Genomic DNA, 16,987 nt, shown 5'->3' on the forward strand with positions numbered 1-16,987 from the left:
GGGGTGGAAAACCAGCCTGACAAAGAGGTTGGCGACACCGAGACGCGGGGCGGAGAAAGGGGAGAATCCATCGGGGAGTTGTCGGGTAATCTCAGGTGCATTGCGCCTCGAATTCGAGACAGAGCTCGATATTACCGATCCAATTTCGCCACGGCGATCCGAGGCTCTGCAACAGGCTGCAATGATGGTGCGGTCAGAATAGGACTGAATTAAAAATATTCGAGATACAGCTGCGTTTTTGTGTACAGGGATTTTCGACCTTTTGAAATTTAAATCTGAAGTGATTTTTGAGCGGCACGATCGGCGTTTCGAAAAAACAGTTCGTTGATTCGACTCCGTTTCCGACATACGAGGACGCAATTCGACGCAGAATTTTCCGCTCTAGACGATGGTCGAGTCATTTTTTATGTATTCGTAGCAGTTTTTGAGGAAAACGCAAAAAACTTCAAATTTTACTGTTTTCCTGAAACGCCGGCTATACAGCTCAAAAATGACTTTAGATCCGAGTTTCAGAGAGTCGAAAATCCCTTTATAGAAATATGTAGCCATATCACGAATGTTTTTAATAAGATTCGAAACTCCCGCAACGATTGTTTTTAACGACGAATCGGTGCGATCGTCCGATTAAAAAATTTGGAAAAAGTAGATAGCCGTTAAAACTACGTGTAGTTTGTGATGGTAAACAAATCAAAGCAAATTTGAATAACACAAAATATTAAAAATGATTAAATTCTGGGATTTTTTAGCCAATTCACATGATTTTTGGGAACATTGTCCTGTCTCGCCAGATTATCACAGATAGTCTAAAAAATATTCAAAAAATCTGTACACACTGTCCTTTAATTCTAAGATAATTTTTTACGAACATCTATTGCACCGTACTTACACAAAACTATTTATATCCACAATGGAGACAACTATTTATACATTTTCTAGACAGTGAAAAAGAATTTCTATGTCGAAAAAGTGAAGCTCAAAATATCGAAATCAAATCGAAAACACCAAACTTTTATAATTTTTCACGTTCTCGTGATAAAAGTTTCATTCAAATTATCATAGATTTTATCTTGTGTTAATCGAATTTGCTCTGATTAATTTTCAACACGTATTAGGAATGTTCTTTTTTACGGGTTAACTGATTTTCGCAAACAGCACTTCTTTACTTTTATCTTGATCTAACTTTAGGTTCAAATAATTCGGTAGACTCGTACTTGAAGAATTATCGTCGTGTTTTTCGTAACGCTAATGGTATCGATTGTACAATTACATCCATTTTGAGAGAGATTTCCATTTGACAACACATCAGTACCGACTATTCTCGGAATTGTTTATATTATTCTTCGTATACGTACATTCGTTTTCTTTTTATCCTGTTTTTTCCCCCTTGCAACAGAAACGTTGGAATTGCGAAATTAGGTCGAGCATGATAATTTCATCGTTGGGGAAGAAGTAGCAGGTAGGTACTCAAGGAGGGTATATGCACATATCCAGACTTGGCATACAATTGCGCGGAAGTGTAACCGCGTTCGCCATAAATGAGAAACAATTTAAGCGACGAGTTTTGCAGCAAGCACTCGTCTAGTACTTATTGTTAGACGCCAACCGAGCTACCCTAGGCTTTTTTAAAAATTGTTGTACATATTTTTCACAGTAAATGTTATACAGGCGATACGCATACGTATGAGTTGTTTTTTTTTCCATTCTTCCAAAACTTTCAGCAGCAGCTATTTTTCGTACTCCATGTAGTATAATCGTGTTGAAAAAATAAAATAAAATTGAAAATATTTAGAGGTTGCTACCAATTATTGTAATACTCTTTATTCATTTCTATGTGTATACCTTAAGGATTTCTATTCATATATAAGTGGTTTATTTTCTACGTATCGTGGTTCAATTCATCATTGTTCGCAACAATCAGTACTGAAAACGAAATAGGGACATCAAGGTGATAGGAACAACAAAAATTGTTATCCAAATTTCGTCTAGATGATCAATCTTTCGGATAAAAGACGTGAACAGCCAACTGCAGAATTGTTGGGCAGAGTTTGCTTTTGATCGGTGAACGACTAATTGGACCATCGTACAAAAAAAAAAAAGGAAATTAAACTAATACATATAATATAAGTCCGTAAGGTGTATCCAAAGCAAAAAAAAAATAAAAAGTATGGCAATAATCGATAGCGATCTCTAAATATTTTTCTACCTCTTCCAGGTTTTACGATAATTTTTTTTCAGTATTTGTCACCAATTTTTTCAGTGGCGTATATAGAAAATTTGAAAAAAAAAGTACAAAATGAACCACCATAGCGTACGTGTACAATAGCGGAAAGTTTAGAATCGTAATACTTACGAAGGAAAAAAGAAACCAGTTTACAGTAAAAATCCTCGGCTAATCTAGAAGTAAACGCGAGTTTAGCGGAACGTAAGCAGCTTCTACCGTATCACTGAGTAATCCCCAAAGTGTATTTAGATGAGGCAAGAGCCGATGCACTTATACCGGTGAAGCAGTTAGCCCCGAAGCTATTTAATCCAGTGGTTTGAGATGCACGCGCGTCCGTCCGTAGAGGCATGTACAATATGTACATTGGTACTCGCCGCAGAGGTTCCTTACAATTAGTTTGAAGAAATCTGTTGAATCGGCTCTTGGTATGGCGGGCGTATAAAAGTTGGAAAGTAATCCTTTTAGTTACGGGTTGGAGCCGTCGCGAGACGCAAAACGTCGACAACGTCTCCCAAACGTTCACTTTTAAACTTTTTTACCGACACTGAAACGTTTTTCTATCGATCCCCGATCACGTTTACATCTCTCCTGACACTTGAATCAGAGCTAATAAGCTTTAACGAAAAACGTGTGTGCGTAAAAAATGTCGAATTTCCAAATTTTGAGGTATTTAGTTTGCTTACAAACGGGAATATACGCGCATAATCCTATAAATGGAATAAAAATTCTCTCCCGAGTTTTACGGTCCGTTAATGCGAGGATTGTGAACACGGCGAAGCGTGACAAAGGTGGATAGTTGTTCGTCGGAGAATCCGTTGTTGCCCTTAGCCAAGCGAATGTATCGGACAAGAGTTAATCAATGAATCGCTCGAAGCTACCGCGGCGGCAAAATCATCTTTCCTGACAGACGCGAGCGCAATGCCCGGGGCGTGTAAACTAGTATGAATAATTAAAATATCCCTTTCAAGTTTTGGCTTTGTTTATACAAACGAAAATAATTCGTTCTGCAACCGATATGAAACCGTGAAAAGCAAAATGAAGCTTCGAGCCAGTGACTCGATTTGATCGAATCAGTACTAACAAACGCGGAAGAAACGAAAAACAAAAAACCGAAAAAATAAAAAAAAAAAAAAAAAATAAAAACGGAGGGAGGGAGAGGGAGGATTATTCGCAGCGTCGCGTGTGCAGATCCGTATGTAAAAAAACAATCCTTCTCCACTCCGTGAAAATCGTGTACGATACAAAAGTTGTAGGTACCTACGTATGTAAGTATCGAAATAGAAAGAAAAATTTATCGCGAGGTAAAATCGACTAGGGAAAAACGCGGATTTCCGTAGTCCGCAAAACACGAGAGCGCGTGTTTTGAAATCTTTGAGGGATTTGCAGTTTCAGTATATACTTGAAAGAGTTTTACGTAAGTATAGGACGTACATTGCGGACATATACACGTGTAGTGGAAGAATAAGGAAAGATGAAAGAGAGGCCGTGGACGAACGATGCTTTCCTCGCATTGTATGCTTTCCGCTGCATCAGAGTCCCGCCCAACAAGTGGGAAAGAGAGTTTCCCTTTATAAATACGTTTCACAGTTGTTTGCGCACGGTCGTCGATTTGCGAAAAGTGGATTTAAATCCGCGAGTTGAAAAATCTCCGGCATTTCGCATTATTGTCTTTCAGTTTCCAACCCCATGCCGTACCGTTCCCGTCTTCTGACCCGATACAAAATTACGACAATAAATTGTCGAAATCCGGAATACACGGATCGTTCGATCGCTAATTTCGTATTCGAGAATCTCGAGAATTTCCATCGGCCTTTACAGACGTATAGCTGTATTTTCTCGATTTGAATATAGAAATCGGACCGAGAACGGCGCGTCTGTAACAGAGATGCGACTCGACGATCGACTTTGGGTCCGGTTCGTCCAGCTTTCACCTCGGGGAACAACGTCCACCTTCACCGTATAATAACCTTCTCGTTCCCCCGAGGTATCGAAGGCACCTCAACCTGCCTCCCTGCCTCCGGCACGGCTTTGGCCTCATCAACCGCTTCTGCTTCACGGACAAGGACGTAACGCTTCCGGTTCGTCTGCGGTTGGCAACGCCGTCAAGGCCGTCTCATCAGCTCCAGGTTGTAATCGAGATACACCTTCGCAATCTGTCAGGATTAACCGATACCTACATCCATTTCCGAAAGTGTCGACTCATCGTCGATCACTCGTATAAGATGATAAAAGTGTTCGAAATATTCCGCGAGGAAGAAAATTTTGTAACAACAAACCGTCGGAAAAAAAGATCAACTTTTTATCAATCGTTGACCGAAACATCGAAAGTCGAAGTGTAAGTATAATATCGATTTTCTAGCAAGGAAGGTTTTTTTTTTACTGAGAAAATTATATTTTCCTTGCTCGTTATGAGAAATCTTTTCCAGTTGGGTTGGTTAAAAAATATTATATTCTTGAGGGTAAAACTGTCAAATCACACCTCGACCTGCCTTACTTTGGAGGGTGGTTTTACCCCGTGAAAATGTTTAATGGCAGATGAAGAAAAATACGTGTCGCTTTGTTTGTAGTCTACTATAACGTATTACAAAAGAAATCAAATCGGCGAGATCGACCTCTGACAGCTTTTTTGTAAGTATCTTGCACGTCTGATGTACGTACGCGTGTACCATTACTTCCACAAATAGCGCGTTACTCCCGTTCACACCGTAATTTCTAAATATCGTGAGTAACGCGTAATGTGAATGTAATTGTCCGTCGGTACGAGCGTGGTCTCAACTATTACAGATCCGAGCGTAATTGGTTGAGAAAGCGTTCCAACGCACTTGAGGGATCAACAACTTCCTCGAGTACCGCGACGACGATTTTCTTTCCTACGTTATCGTCGACGCGACCAACTTGCAGTCCGTAACACCGTCTGCTAACCGTCCTCGAAATTAATCGTGAGCACTTTGGCAAGCTTGTAGGTACGTACATACCTATATACAAGTACAAAGAACGGCTCGGAGACACAACAAGGACTGGGTAGTATCGAAATTCGGTGATAAAGACAGCGACGAGAGCTGCACGCGAGAGGCGAGTTGTTATTATAGAGGGAAGCGATTGAAGCATCTGCGTCAAAAGCTGAAGCCGTCCGGGTGCTCATTATTGCACCGTAGCATTAAATCCGCTTTGGCGCATTCCGGCGAAGCGAGAGAGTCGAAGAGGTGTAGAGGTGGGCGGATGAAGAATAGTTAGATGCATCGACGATAATGCATCGGGTGCATCTAGGTACGCGTATGATGCAGTAGCGTCAAGGTGGCGTCGTATGCCGAAGACGTACGAATCTATTCGCACAGATCCGACTCTGAATGCAGGTAGAAACGGACGAAGGTGCAGAGGAAGGAAGAAAGGAAGTCGCACCCAGGTCGATGGGTCGGAGGATAAACGTCGTCAACGCAGGCAGGTGACATCGTTTGACAACCGTGAGATGCACCTCCTCCACCTCCTCAACTCTCTGATATTCCTGCAACATCCAACGGAGCAAAAGATTGTTTTATCACGCGTTTTCGCTCCGACGAGTTCGCGTCTGCGTCTCGTTCGGCGCCAACTTGTTACCACAGAGATTGAGAGGGAAGATAATCGCAGGAAGCATCTTCGAAAGAGCTCTGTTGCTCTTTTTGCACCTAGTACCTTTCGGAACCTCGTCTTGAGATGATTACAATTAGGGCGAAGAAATTAGAGAAGAAACGAATGGAAACTGCGAGGAAGCGAGTAGAAATCGGTTCGTACGATTCGTCTCGCTGTCGTCATGAGAAAAGGCGATACTTGTGCCAATTGGCGGACAAATGAGACTGGATTGTTAATAATGACCGGGAAGTTGAAGTTGATCGTGTGCAGGTCTGATTGCGAGTCCGCAACGACGAAGAGAGTCGACGTCGTATATATTCAACGCGCGTAATATTTCGACGAATGTTCTTCTAGATCTTCTGGTTAAAAACGTATAATATTTGCCACAGCTGACATTGTTTCTTTCGTCTTTGTCCAATGATAGATGTTATGTTACAGATCGAGTTATTTCCCATGTTTGTTACGTAGAAAGGGGCGATCTAGAGGTGTGAACTGTAATATAACATTCTCTAGTTTCGTGAGACTTATTTTCTAATCCACTACTCGACGGCAAGACTTCGAATAAGAATTGAATCGAATAATGGAATTGAAATTACTGAATTAACGTTTCTTTCAATTTTAGATTCCCAGACTTTCTTATTGTACCCGTAAAACGGATGGATTAGATAATCAAGAATCATTGTATGGTCCGTGAAACGGGGAGAGAAATGCAGAATAAGAAAGATCGTATCCTGGTTCTAACAACCGAATCCTTTTATTTCGAAAGCCTTTCACGCACCGTAAACTGTACTGATCGTTATTTAACCTTCCAATTTTTCCTTCCACCTAACTGACGATGCTGCTGCTTCTGCTTCTGCTTCTGCTGCTGGTGCTTCTGGTGCACCAGCCACTTTACGTCTTGCATCAAAAGCACACATGTTTGTACTGTTCCTTGGTCATAATGCTGTTTGCCAACAATCTATCGCAGTATAAGCCCAGGAAAGACGCTTTCCAGCACGTAGTGCCCGTCATCGTTGAGGAGGTATCAACTTTTGAACTGTACGAAGCGATATCGTGTCAACTAATTTTCATCGACGATTTAAAACGTAGTCAATTTTTCATCAAGACTTTTTTTTTCACGATACCCAGAAATAAATTGTACAGTACTGAAAATCTGAAAATTTGATGATAAAAATGACGGTCAATTTTTTCTTTTTCAATACATGGGAGTTGAAAATACGCTGCAATTGCAGGGAGCTATTCGTATATAACATAATACCCACTGGTAGGTAGAATTTCGAAACGGAAAGGGAGAGAGAGAGAGAGAGAGAGAGAGAGAGAAAGAGACGAGAGTTCAAAGCGCGGAATTTCATTCGATGATTATTCAACGCTTCAAAATTACGGTCATGAAATTCTATTAATTGTGCGTAGTCGGTGATTGTGCATTGTTTACAAGAATTGAAAAAGCGTTACATTAGCAATTACGAGGCTGTAGTCAGCGAGTATAACGAACCTATTCAGGTTATTTCTATACGTATTTAGGTCAATTTACAATCATCCCTCAGGCGTTCTAGGAAAAACATACAAGTTGTCGCATAGAACCTGTTCAACCGACTTCCACAACACGATCTACGTCACATTTTTGTCACTCTGTAAATCGAATTCGATAAATTTTTTCACTATTTTTTTAAATCACTTTTCACAATATGTTACAAGTTGAAACTTGGAAATAGAAATGTGAGAAACATTTTACTGGCGGAAAAGATTCCGATTGCCGCATAGTTATACAGTAACTTTCGAATAATATCTTCACTCACAATGGGGCTCGGAATATTACATTTATCAATAATAATATAACCCGTGCATTGAAAGGAGAAAAAAAAATGTCAAGTTTTTGATATCGTCTTCGAGGCTTCCGATTATACGTATATTCTTCGTTTCAAAAAATTCAGTTCATTTTTATCAAAACCAGCAACTGTCATTTACACATTTCGTATAACATTACTTTGCAAACCTCGATTTATAAATGAAATATCATGATATACCTACACAAGTATGGACCTTCTCATATCGTAAAGTTGTTAGTTTTTATTTTCACTCATCTATACAATACATGCGGTGGATTAGAGTTAAAAAGATTTGAAGACAAAAAAGCAAGCAAATTGAATATATGAAAAAAAAAAAATGACGAAAGTACAATAATATGGAGCACCTGTAATGGCATCGCAAACAGCAGTAGCTTCGAAGAGAAGTAAAATCAAACATAAAACAGTTTTCTGTTCTCTCGATAAATCCTGCACTCCCAAAGAATTGCACTCACAAACACGTGCGAATCTATATCACGTACGTATGTTACATACATACATACGTACGTACCTGTAACGCGTAGCGTATGAAATAATCGATAGCTCGTATCCAGCGATTTCCCCAATTAGGTACGTACGCGCAGCTCGCTCCCCTCCCACAAACCACCCCTTCGCTCTTCTCTCCCGCTTCGATTCCACGGAAATTGGCAACTCAATTACCCGGCCGATGAAGGGAAGAAAAAAAGAAAATGATGGAAAAAAAAAAAAAAAAAAAATTGAGAAAAGTAGCGGTAATAAGTGAAACGAATGAATGACTGTTGCGCGGGTATAGCCAAAAACGACAGAGCCGGATGCTTTCAACGTATTGCAGCATCGTCGCACCTGTTTAGATGTGCACTTCCAAATGAGAAGCTCGTCAAACTTTGGGGTGCAACCCCAATCAGCTAAGAGATGGTCGCAGCTGAGCTAATTTGCATACACAGCTACGTAGGTACGAACTGCATATCTAGAAACTGCGAAGCCTGTTGAGAGAACTTAACACTTGAGCGTGAAATGCGTGCGTACGAATGCATATACGTATGTAATACATACGGTGTACGGTGTGGTGTACGCTTGTTTACCAACAACGCAGAGTGTGTTTCCGACGGGGAGGGGAAATAGGGAGGACAAGAGAAGAGAAGAGAAGAGGAAGATGAGAGCAAAACGAATCCGGAGGTATTAGAAATTTGTTTCAATTATAAAGTACAAAGGCAGCGAGACGTACGTGAACCATAGAACGTGAATATCGGTTCACAATTTTCTCCGCATGCACGAAGCTGTCCATACGGCTTTGACGTGCATGAATAATATCTATAACAATATGTACGCAACGTTTGCTTTGTACTTCATGCGAGTGAGGATTTTTTTTTAGTCTTGATTTTTAATTTTTTTTTTTTTTGGTGTTTTTCTTGCAAATAAATGTTATTTATACCCAGAGAAATTTCCAATAATTATATAATCAGTTAGAAATGATCGGAAAAATTCGTTGGGATCGTCACGCGATGAGTATATTTAAATAGATAAAATCTACCGCGGTGTAAGAAATAGATTTTTCTCACATGAATTAATTCAGCAGCTTTCGTTGCACTTTGAATTCGGTATTTTGTTCTAATTACACGCACCTACATCGTTCGAATTACACATACCTATACGTATATTCATGACTAACGATCTGTACAAATAAAAATTTCGAAAGTAAATTGGTATATGTAACGTACGTATTCGGTTACTTTCGTCCCTGTTATACTCGACCAATTATCGTATATTAAACAGCTGTTAAATATTTTCACTTTAGAAATTTTATTTACCACCAAATGCACGCGTTTTAAATTGATAATTGACTATGTTCGGTTATAACGTCGTTCTCGACACCTCGAGAGTTTTCTTCAAATGTAAAATACGTCGCTTGTTAAGTTGGATCAGGAGTCGATGTAACGACGATAAAAATCTGACGAAAGATGCGAAACGTTACATTCAACAACGTTGCCCAACCATTATACGCGGGATTTGGTGAAAAGCAATAAACCGAGCTCCGAGAAACATATAAAATATCATATACGTATTACATACAAAAATTTTCATCGGGACGAATTTTTTTTCTTTCATCTTTTTTCCTTTTTCTACAACTGCAGCCGCACAGTTTTCACCGCATGCAGTAAAAGAATAAAAAAAAAAAAATGTTATAAAAAACGGCGCAGGGGGAATATAGGAAAACGTTCTTTGATCCTGATTGCCATTTATGCCAAAGTGTGCCTACGTGTATGTATATACTACGTACGACAAACGTGTGTAGGCGGCACATACGGCTGCTGAATGCGTAAACACCAAATCGAAATGAACAGCATTAGACTGAAAACGCTAGCAAAGTGACTCGGAACTCGCATCCGATGTACACATACCTACAGAGAATGTAAATACATACATTAGGGTATATATGCATGTATATATACACACTCTGACAGAAACAGCGGCTAGCAGGTGGATATTCGGCTTTGGGAAAATAGTGTAAACCCCGCTTACTGATTACGCATCGGCTATCAACAGCCTGCACGAATCTATATATCATATATATACATATATCGTCAATAAAAATGACATTAAACTTTTAACGTGCCAAGTTGCGAGCGTTGTAAGAAAACATCGAGCAAACGTTATTGCTACGTATCCGATCCTCTCTCACCTTCCAGTCATTTTTCACGACAAGGATTGTTCGTATCGGATAATACGATAATGGATACGCACGATTTTTGTATAAAGAAGCAAATTATAAGGACATAATATAACGATAAAATTGTAAATAACTTTTACACTTATCGTTTGTCGATAAGACAATTCTTCGCGATATAAATGAATATTTTATATGGATATATACATGTACGTGAAAAAAAAAAATTTTTATCAACGAGAAACAAATATGCTCAGTTTCTCCTCAATTTGCCAATTTTTGTGACCGTAAAATCTGTTCTTGTCATCACGCATACATGTGTATACATATAAAAGAAAAAAAGGTCGTTAAGTCTGCGACTACAGTGATATTACTATTGAGTAACAGCTCCTTGAGTATATGAAAGATTGACTGGAACAGACGGCGATAAAACTTGTATAAGTGAAATAACGAATCGCGTGTGTAATTTCTGCATTGGACCGTACAAATTAACGACCAAATTAAACCATAACTTTATGATCTGACCGAGTATAGCAAAGAACTATAGACTTTCACTGACGAGAATCGTTACAATATTAGGTATAACCGTTATTGCCAACTAATAATCGCATTAAAAAAAAAAAAAATTTAACCGAATAATTATGGCAATAGCGAATGCGTTTCGAGACTCTCGATTCTCCACATTCGGTTGTTGCACTTGCACGAAGAAGAAAACTATGTGAAAAAAGTGAAAACACCTCATGCAAATCCTGTCGTCACAAACTATTTGCTACGGTAGCTTTAGGTGTATAGGTAATGCTTGTGAAATTTTTGTCAACCTAATTCATACGTAATACCGATCCTTTACCTTAAGCAACGTCAAGTTTTCTGTCCTATATACAAATCGACGTGTGATAAACATATCATAAAAGCGGATTGTAGACATTTAAGACACGAAATGAGATGCAAAATTGACAAATTATACAGAATTGAAATTTTACACCGTCGAATATACAAATCGTATACATATTATAATGTGTGTGTATCAAAAGCGCATGTTTCTGTTTATCAAACGGTAAAAAGTCGGTTACGAAATTACAATAATACATAAATAATATGAATGTAAATAAATCGTTACATAAATTACAGATCTAAATCGGATATTTTGCTGCACCGTATATGTACCGCGGACAAGTGAATATTCAGTAAACTGGGAATCGGATATCATAATGCACAACGGTAAGTTATAATATAACAACAATGATAACAACGGAAAATATTTTAAACAACAAGACAAAGCGAAACGTTGAAACATTGTCAACTCGCTGTACAAACTAGAATGTTTCGATATAGCAAAAGTTTATATACCTTATTAGCAGAGTTTCATTAGTTATACACATACCGGACGGTCGCGTATTACGACCTTGGATGAATTGTTAATATAAAACCAAAATTCTATTTAATTAGCAGAACTTGGTCATAACCCGTGTTAAATCAGAATATGAAATAGGAATCCGCGCTCTGCGGAGAATAATTAATTATATTCCTCGACAAGCAGTGAGCACATGTATAATATATATATATATATATATATATATATATATATATATATATATATATATTAGAGCGGTCCTTAAGAGTGAAATCGGATTTCGATGGTCGCACCCCTCAAATTAGTTCAAAAGAATTTTTTTTTTAAATTTTGCCTTCCGCAAGAAAAAAGAAATTCTTATTCTCATAAGGACGATCGGGTGATCGAAATTTTTGAATTTCTATTTATTATTTTCAGCGAAGAATTTCCTTTCTCTTTAAGCCCAATCCCATTAACTTCCTTGACCGCTCGAAACTTTGTATTCACTAGTCGAAATTTCTTGCCGCACTGAAAGACTTAGACAGCGGAGTGAAAAATAGAGATAGCCAAATTTCGCAAACGGCGTTTCAAACGGAACAAATTCGCTTTAATTTTGCTTTTATAGAAAATTTGCCTCGTTTTTCGTGATTCCAATAATATTCGAACAGTTTTTCTAACGATACCCGTTTTACTGAATTTTTCTAGTCACCATAACAAATGAAATTTTACTCCGTGTGTATATATATATATATATTAGAAACAAACGTAGAAATTTCGCATTCGCAGTCAAGTACGTACAACAAGTCGCGAAACTACAGGAAACAAACGAAACGCCCGGAACGTCCAATGCAGCAGACACGTCAATGTCCCATTGGTTGAAATTTCCCCGACTCGTATACTCGTTGCGTCGGTCGAAGCGGGGTTTTTGCGCGAACAATGGTTATGCAGCGGAACATGCTCGCCATAAGCTTATTAGCAAATACGAGCAGATCGTTCTTAACACGGGGCTTCGACTGTGCTCTCTATCTGGGAAAACAGTGGAAGCATGCAGCGCAAGGTGGTGAAACACTGTCCCTTTCCCACGGACCGAAGCCGAGAAATTCGAATTGCGAATCGGCAGTTGGTAGATTTCGCAATACGAAGTATTCCTTCTACGTATGCAGGATGTAACGTACGGGCGATACTGCGGTTGGAGTTCAGATGTTGGGAAACTTTGTAACCGCTCACCGATTCAAAGAACTCAAGTACGAGCTTCGAGGAGGTATAAGTTGAATTAGGATGAAGCTGAAACTAGCAGCCAAACGTGTTGAACTGTTTGGAAACAGGAGAGTGCAGTTCGGTATTGTCCTATTAATTTTATCAAAGTATTCGAACTTTTCGAGGTATTTCACAAAAGTTTCCATTTTCGGACTTCACTACTTTATTCGAATGAACGTTAGAACGTTTTGTTGCTAATTCTGGCTCTCAGCTTCAGTCTCGTATCAGGTTGAACGGGAGTTTGATTTGTTTCATACTTGTAACAAGTGTTTCTAAAATTTCATCGTAGTGGATGAGAAATTGTACAAAAGCAAATAAAAAAAAACTTTAAAAAAAAAAAAAAAAACAACACCATTGTTTTCAAATAGGATGGTGATTTTTGCTACATTATCCGGCTTGCGGTTTACTGCATTTTTTTTTCTTTCTTTCTTTCCGTTTTTCCAACATACATGTATAATCGGCTTCGTACTTCCGCCTATAATTCTTGATAAAAAAAAATTCCACACGGTCATTAATTCAACCGACTAGCATGACAGAGTGAAGGAAATTCGTGCGTCGATCTCCTTTCAAAAATCACAAGCAACGTCGAATCGTAAAGTCTGACAAATGAAGTTTAAAAATTCAGAGAACTTGATAGCGCAATTTTACATATTTATCGCTGCACAATTATATAAGACAAATCGTAATGAAATGTAAACTACCGGATGGATCGAGTTTTTCTCCATATTTACTCATTCAATACCTTTTACAGAATGTATTCAATGACCTGACGAGTAGAAGAAAAAAAAAATAAACCAACAACGTCGCGCGAATAGCGAGAATATGTAGTCTCGATTCGATTCGTCTTGCTTCACTTCACCGGCATCTTTTCAATCTTTGATTTCGTCATATATTTCTTTCAGCTTTATACGCATCGAGACGAGTTTGCACTCACATACCGTCATCCGTAACTAATCGTTGATCACCGTGACCGGAGAACGGCATGAAGATTTCTTACTTTTTTCTTTACCTTACTTTTTGTCCGTTTAAACAGAACATCGCGAATGCGTGCAAACTGTTGACAGTCAAGTCGTTTAGTAGTTTATACCTATTGCCAAGGAGATGTCGAGGCCGTACGATTTCCGTTCGCGACGTCCGCGATATTCGACCTGGAATCTCGCCTTTTACCACCGACAGCGGTGCACGGAGAACGTGGAGAACGTCCCTTGAGTGGCTTAACGGGCTATACGCGATATTGAATATATCCGATAGGTACACGTAGGCAAGGCATACTGTAATTGTATGCAAAAATCATGCGTGCCGGATCGAAAGTGGAACGAGATGAGCGAGAAAGAAAAGGAAGAGAAAAAAATATTAACTTTTTTTCTGCGGTTACAGTCATTGCACGTAATTAACTGTATACGGGGCATTCCGTGATATTTCGATCAAGATTGACTTTTTCAACTATTTTTTTTTTTTTTTTCCTCGTACGAAAGTCAAAGTACACGACGAAAAACGCAATCGCAATTTTTTAAAAGAATTTTTCTACCCAGCGTATGTGAAGAGTACAATTAAAAAATTTTAAAACAAAACTCACTTTATAAAGTCTGAAAAAAAATTTTTTACACCTGTTGGAAAATGGATATTTCATAACTTGGAAAGATGAAATAGAAAAATGAAAAAAAAAAAAAAAGACAATTATTATTATTCGATTGCATCTGTGACATAAGAATGAACATAAAAGCTAATTGTAATATGAACTGAAAAATATCTATTTAGAGATGTTTAATCGTCTATTAAACCGTGTGTCAAATTTTGCTTCAATATTAGTTTAGCATTTATACTGACAAGAGTCGGAGTTTCAAATTCGACCTGTAAAGGTAAAACTCGATGCGAAGTTGAAAACTACTTAGTATGGAAAATATTTTCACACATCGGGTGAAATTTGACCGACCAACGAAACGGATTGACATCTCTAAATTGGCTCGGTGAAGTTGTATTTATTTTCAATTATTCATTGTTTTCTCTTCTTTTTTCTCTGTGCATCGTACGTCTCTCCTTCGTTTGGTTGTAAAAAATGATTTTTGGTTCCAAATTTTTTTTCTTTTTATTTCAACAATACCGATACGCGCATATACTTTTTGTTGCATAAATATGGAAGGTAGAATTTCGTTATACATGTAATTGAAAATCCCTGCAATAAATTTCGCTTCGGTCTGATGTTCGTATTTCGTTGTTATTTCCAGCAGATGTGTATTCGGTAAAACTGGAATCGGCGTAAAAGAAAGTTTTACGCGAGTCGAGGAATCTGAACTAACATAAGTGGGACGCGTTACAAATGCATATTACAGGAACTGCGTCGTATGGGGGTAAAATATAATATAAAATAATGACACTGATAAATAGTTTAATAATAAAAACCCGGATTCAACGCATATTTCGTGAGAGAATTTTTTTTTTTTTTTTTTGTTTCTCGTTCTCGTCATTCTACGCGGCTCGTGTGTTATTACACACATTTTACACTTGCCTATAATCGGCATTTACGACCGCGGAATATCGTACGTACATAGAGACGTGTCTCCGCACGTAGAGAAGCTCGTGAAAACCAAAATCAACCAACACGCTGCTCTAATAAAAGCCGAATAAAACAGCGAGTATTACGATCACGCCCGGTTTCAGCTACAGCTGATGACAGTTTTTGAATAACGTACATTTTATGCGTGCAATGCCGAGCTTGCGGCACGATTCTGACAACAGCAGGACGAGTATGTTATACACGTACCTGCCTGGTTCATAGATCGATATTATAAAATATTCCGGCGAATGTGAAGAATCAAAATTACGTATTTTATAGCTATATTACATATATTACAGACAGTCAGACATACGCGTTTTTATCGAAGTACATGCTGATAACGGGGAGTCAGCATTTTTCGAGGAGAAAAAGCAACACGAGTTTCAAATTATAGTTAGGTACGTTAAATTCATTAAGAATGACCAAAAATTAATCGACTCGATTATTTTCCCTCGCAATCTGTTCTTCTTTTTTATCAATATCAATATATATCGTTAGAGTAACAATTGTTATCATTGTCCGACTTACCGAGTACCTGTTTGAAATAACGAGTAAAAAATAAGTGATTATTTTCACCTGAAATTGAATAATATTTCTAACGAAACGATAAATTATCGACAAAACTTTTCCGCCAATTAAGACCACGTACTGAAATTGTCGAGGAAAAAAAACAATAAAAAAAAAAAAAAAATAAGAGCACCAACAACGCGATAATCGACGAATCGATTAATTCTTACCCGCGCAATCGAGTCGTGTTCGATTGTTTTTTCGTACTCGGTACATCGATGCATCGATTACTTTTAGCCGCAGAGGTACGACGATGACCACGGGACGCGCAAACGCAAAGACCAATTCAATGCGAGGGTGTGAAATGGAAGCGAGGGGGTGAACATGGCACGGCGACAGAGAAGGAGAGAGAGAGAGAGAGAGAGAGAGAGAGAGAGAGGAGCGCGTTTCCAAAATTTAATGGGTGTCGAATGGCCGCTGCAAGCACGGGAGGCGCAGGGCTCGGACCGCAGCAAAGAGTCGGGCATAGCTGGTTCATAAATAGAGGATCGCGTTGATTATACACCGCCTGGTCCTGCAGCAAGCCGCGCTATCTGCACTCCGCACACGTCCGTCAAACAACCCGATCGTAAAATCCTTTCAGCACTTCAACCGGGCCGCGACACCCGGCTCTGTATTATTTGGCAAAATTTTACCTCTCGCCGATCGGACCTGCGCGTGCAATTTCACACCCTTTCGATGGATCGAATTAATCGTCGAATCGACCTGGCGAAAGATCGCGTCCTTCTGATCCTCCTCCTCCTCCCCCTCCTCCTCCTCAATTTTAAACGAGATCCATATCTTGTAACACGGTCGAGGATTCACCTTGATATACTCGTTTCGGCGCGATTGATTAACCGACCTCGAAATATATTCCCTGCTGGCAGATGTGCGCGTGTGTGGATGGTTAGAAAAATAACGGAAGAGAAGAGTCAAGGAACCGAAGACACCGATCGTTTCGATAGCTTTTAGATCGCGGTCATCT

General features: G+C 38.9%; 1 protein-coding gene across 2 annotated transcripts in view; it reads right to left on the reverse strand.

Annotated features, from left to right (window-relative positions):
- LOC107218542 (RING finger protein 17) overlaps positions 1-16,987 on the reverse strand; it is a 101,060-nt gene that overhangs the window by 33,425 nt on the left and 50,648 nt on the right. The window lies entirely within an intron of this gene.

Source organism: Neodiprion lecontei, chromosome 1 (assembly GCF_021901455.1).
Source record: "Neodiprion lecontei isolate iyNeoLeco1 chromosome 1, iyNeoLeco1.1, whole genome shotgun sequence".
NCBI classification, from domain to species: Eukaryota; Metazoa; Arthropoda; class Insecta; order Hymenoptera; family Diprionidae; genus Neodiprion; species Neodiprion lecontei.